Source organism: Tenebrio molitor, chromosome 1 (assembly GCF_963966145.1).
Source record: "Tenebrio molitor chromosome 1, icTenMoli1.1, whole genome shotgun sequence".
Classification (NCBI taxonomy): Eukaryota; Metazoa; Arthropoda; class Insecta; order Coleoptera; family Tenebrionidae; genus Tenebrio; species Tenebrio molitor.
The window spans coordinates 25,210,198-25,216,392 of NC_091046.1; the positions used below are offsets into that span (position 1 = coordinate 25,210,198).

General features: G+C 32.0%; 1 long non-coding RNA gene across 3 annotated transcripts; it reads left to right on the forward strand.

The window, feature by feature from the left end:
- Positions 1-3,886: 3,886 nt before the first annotated feature.
- Positions 3,887-5,859, forward strand: LOC138135159 (uncharacterized). Of its 3 annotated transcripts, XR_011160879.1 has the most exons (4): positions 3,887-5,282; positions 5,334-5,474; positions 5,538-5,678; positions 5,742-5,859. It is a non-coding gene; the product is annotated as an uncharacterized lncRNA (long non-coding RNA). The 3 variants fall into 3 exon arrangements; XR_011160878.1 differs by having other exon boundaries at positions 3,887-5,474; positions 5,739-5,859; XR_011160877.1 differs by having other exon boundaries at positions 4,957-5,474.
- Positions 5,860-6,195: the final 336 nt, after the last annotated feature.

The following is a 6,195-nucleotide window of genomic DNA, read 5'->3' on the forward strand; positions in this document are numbered from 1 at the left end:
CAAAAATAATCAATTTTCGACATTCTATTATATTTTGTGAGGTTATGTTTTTATATTTAATTAAGCACAGGCAGACTATTTCCAAATAACTTCTACTTTTTTTTTTATATTCTTAAGAAACAATTATTTAGAAAATTAAAATCTTATCTTGTTATCTACCATTTAAATAGCAGTATAGGTACCTCTCTGCCCATTTCAGGAATCGAATTTTTCCAAGTTGAAATGAATGAGGGAAAGGGTAGAAAGTAAAATAAGAGTAAGAGCTTTTTTATATTAATAATGTAAAAGACTATAAAATATAATGAATATGCAGTGCGTTTTTTCTAACTGTTGCCATAGGGAATTGCATGGTAAAATGTATGCCCTCTGTTAACTTATGATCCAATGCAGCTTTGGTGCTAATTTTTATTTTAGTAATAAATCATTAATAAGACTACGTAATGCATACATGAACAACCCAAGCAGTTTCATTTGACTAATTTTACTCTTCAAAGTTGAAATTAATTAACGTAAATAATTTGACAAGAAACGGAGTACTATTGCGGGCAAAAAAAGTGGGACATCAACGTCATTGTCTTGACTTTTAATGTGAAATAACCCTTACCTGATTCTAACCCTACTTTGAATTGATTGACGTTGTCATTAAGTATTGTAGGTTGTAGGGAATGATTGTAAGTAAGCACGTAGTGAATATTTATTTAATGCAAAGTTGCAATCAAACTCTACCTTTATCAAAAGAAGAAGGCATTTCGAAAAGGAAAATAGGAGTATAAAATAAATTTTTAAACTGTCAGCTGGAATAGTGTCAAAAAAATGACAATAAAGCTTGAACTACATCGAATTTTTCAAAACTGACAGAAATTTGATGTCCCACTTTTTTTGCCCGCAATAGTACCTAGGCTAAATGGGAACAAAAATTAGGTTTTATATTTTAATTTATTTTTTATTTATTACCTATTTACTTTAATCATAGCCTCGAGCAGGTCTCGCTATTTATTTTTTAAACGAAAGTATTCAGCTAAAAATGATAGTAGCAAGAAGACACTTTTACTAAAATACTTTTTTCACAACTTTTTCGACAATTTAGGAGGATATTGAATTGTACCTAATCTATTAGATAGTTTAAAAATCTTCCAACTTTTTCCCAAAAATGGTTTAAATATTTTTCATCAGAACAAAAGTTAACAGGGGGTATAAGTTTTACCATGCAATTCCATATGGCAATAGTTAAAAAAATGCACTGTATATTCAAAATAGAACACAGACAAAAAATAATAAAAAACCATAAAAAGTCTTTCATCAAACATCTTCAGTATCATCAGACATTTGAATCAATAATTCTTCAAATTCCTCTTCATGGATTGTATCGTCGTCGCTTTGTTCTTCATTATTTGAATATCTAAGGTTAATCCCGTTAATCAAACCATCGTGAGGGTAAAGTGTTCTGTTCTAATTCTAATTTTTGCGCGGCAAATTCAAAATAATTTACCGGTTGGTAAAAAATGAAAAAATCTTGACGTTATTGACCGGTTAGTTGACCAGTTAATATCCAAGTAAATAACCAGCTCACAACACTACTAATTTTACCCAATTCTAGTGAATATGTAGTGAATTTTTGCTTCGACGTTAGGTAAGTTGGCATGAAACCACTATCTGTGACGTGTCACATGTGTGAAGTTAGCCATAAGTGACTTAGACTAGGCAACTTTGTAACCAAGCAGACGTAGTGCGGGTGGTATACGAACCAAAATGAAAAAGTCAAAAATTTATTAAACTTAAGTTCAAATGTGAAATTTCAAATTTTTGCGCCAACGTTAAAGTAAAAATTACTAGTGTCAGAACGGCAGTGCCACAACTTGCAAACACTTTGACAGTGTTTAAAAACGGAAAGTAGTGCCTGCGGTTTTATTCAGATTTATCGGTTTTCATATACAGGGTGATTCATCTTTTACCGCCGGTGGCAAAATTGACCTTAAAAATTATAATTTCGTTTTCATATTTTGCAGACCTAATTTATTATTCATAGGGCACATAATATCGGAAAATGAAATGTATAAGTTAATTAGGTCAAATTTTGGCATTTTCTCAATTATTAGTTGTTTAATTTATTCAACCTTGTGGCATATGCACACATAGCTATTTTCACACAATTTTACCATGTTTAATTAATTTTAGCATAATGGTATTATTGAAATCAACGCATTTTGATATTCAAATTCATATTTACTTCATAATTTACGAAATAATGTCCCAATATCTTAACAATAAGATCTATTAAGGGATCTTTATTGCCACTGTTAGTGGGTTACAACTCTATTCGTAAAATCGAACAAATTCACCTAAGCAGGTCAGTTTTGCAGGGTAGTCATTGTTAAAGAAAATGTACAACACTAAAAGTCAACGAGTAGTACCAATAAAAGCAATTTTTCCATTAAAATCGATTTAATTCAAATTGTTTTTTTCTGTTTCTGTCGTTTCAATAAAGAGAAAGCGACGAAGGAAATCGTGACGTCACCTCAAAAGGGTAAAAATTGGACTATACGTGTTTTATATTCCGATCCTGGAATTTTAGGCGACTGTAGAAATTCGAGAAAAACTAAAATTTATAACTGACAATTCTCTTCAGGAAGATATTCCAGAAATATTTAAGTTAATCAGTTTAATTTTAACAATTCCAGCTACATCCGCGTCGGTAGAAAGAAGTTTTTCCGTTCTTAAGGTGCAAATCCACGATGAGATATTTTCATGCAATTTTGGTCTCATGATACAAAAATTTCACGAACAACTAAATTTCATTGTGGAAACACTCGTGAGAGACATGAAACACTGAAACATACAGGGTGCGTCTGCTTAAACTTTATATTTGAATATCTTCGTTATTTTAAATGACTGCTCAATGATATTTAGTCTTAATAAAGGCTGTATTGCCCTCTTTACATAGGCACTACAAAAATTAACAAGGATCTGGACAGAAAAGGAATATTCAAGAAAAAAATTAATGAAAAAAATTTATTTTCAGCATTTTCTAACATTATAACTTTTAACATGCATATCAAATGTTTCTGTGTAGATTTTCTGCCTAATAATCATCCTAGTGCTTATTATTGACCAATAAATTAATGTTAAATAAAGACAATTTCCAGACTTCATTCACCAATGTGTATTTACGTAAAAAAGTACTTCACGGCTTACTGATTTACAAAAAAAAAACATAATTAATTTATTATTTGACAACGTCAAAGTAAAAAAGTTTGTGAAATCTTTGAAATAATCTTTTATACAAGATGTTGTTCTCACAGCAAGAGAAAAGTAATATTATTTTTACGTATGGAGAGTGTCACGAATTCTTCAGGCCCGTCAAGAAAATGATAAATTTTCCGAAATGAATATCAGATGAATTGTAAAGCTGTTTGAAGATACTGGCAGTGTAAAAAATTGCCACGAGTAAGGGATGCACTCCCCAAAAATATTAACTTTCAAAATGCCGTTGTTGATTAGGTAACTGAAAATCCACACACAAGCACAAGAGCAGTAGCGGCTACACTGAATGTCTCACAAAGCACGATTATTAGAACTTTAAAGTCTTTGAAATTTCATCCATATGAAATGATCCTGCAACTGCAACTTCAGGGAGTTTTTATTCCAGAACTGAAAGGTGTGTGGAAGTTAATGGTCGAAATAAATTTTGAGCATCTTATTTAGTTACAATTATTTTGAGTACATTTTTTAAATTTTCTTTAATGGTAATTGTGTTACATTGTTGAATTTATTGCAGATATTTTAATTGTTATTATTTAGGATGTGCTTAAATTATTTATTCACCTTATTCACCCCCTCTTTAAGCTTGACGCACCCACTTCCATAATAGCCACTTCTATAAATAAAAACAAAAAAATTAGGAGGGTACCGGGTACCCCATGATTCATTGTTTAAAAAATAAAATTAATAACATTTAAATTCGTTTTATTGAAAACTTACTTTAAAATAGTTTAAGTAAATTTTTCCAGAGAAGACTGATCCCTAGGATGCAGACGTACCTACACCGGGGTTTGTACATACATACGTATTTGAATTTTTATTGTATTTTACCTAATAGTTCAGAAATAAAAGAATTTTAAATAAGATAACAATGCATGCAATGTATCTAAATTATTTGCTGCAAAATGAGTAATCTGTGAAACAAATTCGTAACAACTTTTTACGCATAAACTCTGTTTTGAACACAGCTGGAAAATTAGTTTTTTTTAACACTAATTTAGACAATATCTCGTGCTATGTTTCAGTGTTTCATGTCTCTCACGAGTGTTTCCACAATGAAATTTAGTTGTTCGTGAAATTTTTGTATCATGTGACCAAAATTGCATGAAAATATCTCATCGTGGATTTGCACCTTTAAACGTATTAAAAGTTTAACTCGCAACACAATTGATCAATCTCGACTAAATAATCTCGGTCAAATTTCGATAGAAAAAGAATTAATAAAATCATTGCGTAAAACGGCTACATTTTTTGACCAGGTAATTGATCATTTCGCCGAAGCCAAAGACAGAAGAATCGATTTAATTTATAAAAAAATGTAACGTCATTTTTTTTTATTTTATTTAGAATTTATTTTATTTACTTTATTGAGAATTTGTTTTATTTATTTTATTGAGAATTTATTTTTTGTTTTATATTTGTGAAAATCTTGTTATTTTTGTTGACTATACTAACACTCATCACTTCCATAATAACAAATAACGCTTCCTAATTCCTTTCCCGGCAAGAGATTTTCTGGACCTTCCCGTAGGTTCTTGCTGGACACTGCAATTAGCAGTGACCAACATATAAATTCCTTTCCAGCAATTACGACAAACATAAAAAATAGTATATTAAGTATAAAGAACGGTAATGACAATGTACGGATCTCAGACAATTGTCTTCGATCCGTACATTGTCATTAACGTTCGTCATGCTTATGAAATTTTTTGCGCGATTGAATATTTATTACATTCCTAACTAGAATGCAATGCGATACGACGCCCTTCACATCGTGTTGCCACAATGTCGATTTTTGTATCGCGTTTCTAAGGCAATCTGCAAACAACTACCGCCACTGCAGTTTTTGTGCGCAAATATCGCCAGTTGTGTTGAAAAACAAGCAGTAAAATGAGTGATATTAGTGATTCCGAAGACGAAGTGGATATTGTAGAAGAAACTTTGAATGTGGGGTGCGTCACAAATAAAGAATTTTTGAAACTAACGACCTCAACGTGTAATTAAGAAGACAAGGAAAATTTGTGGTATGAAAATTTTGATGTCGCGGCAAGTTCGCTAATATTATTTCATTGCAGCAGCAAGGAATGCCGACCACAAGAGCCGTGTGAGTTTCCCGAAAGTGCTAACATTTTGTCTTTAACTTCTGTCTACATAAATCAAGAATTTTCGAAACCAGCGAACTCAATATGAAATCAAGAAGACAAGGAAAATCCGGGGTATGAACATTTTGACAATTCTAATATCGCGGCAAGTCTGTTACTAAAATTGTTTCATTGCAGCGGCAAGGTAGGCCGACTACAAGAGCCGTGTTAGTTTCCAGAAAGTGCTAACATCTTGTCTTCAACTTCCGTCTACATAAATGAAGAATTTTCGAAACCAACGATCTCAATTTGTAATCAAGAAGACAAGGAAAATGCGGGGTATGAAAATTTGGACAATGCCAATGTCGCGGCAAATTTGCTAATGTTATTTCATTGCAGCAGCAAGGAAAGTCGACTACAAGAGCCGTGTGAGTTTCCAGAAAGTGCCCCCACATCTTGTCTTCAACTTCTGTCTACATAAAAATTATTATAATAATCGATTAATTTTGAATAAACTTTACTTACCGTTCTAGAACACCAAAAATTACTTACCATCGAGTTTATCGTTAGCAACGAGTAAACAGAGCTTACCATCTTGGAAACAGACGTGGTAAACAACCAAATAGAGTACAATCGCGCAAAAAAATATAATATGTAATAACAATAATAACATTGGTGGAGGGAAGTATTAAAATGTCTGCCTACCCAGCCAAAAATGTTACAAGCCGCCACTGGGGAGTAATTTATTTTTGACACGAGAGTAGTTTATTTTACGAGTTTGTGTGTAAATTGGGCCTTTTTTGGCACGAGTGGACCATTTTAAAACGCGAGTGTAACGAGCGTTTTAAAGGCCCAC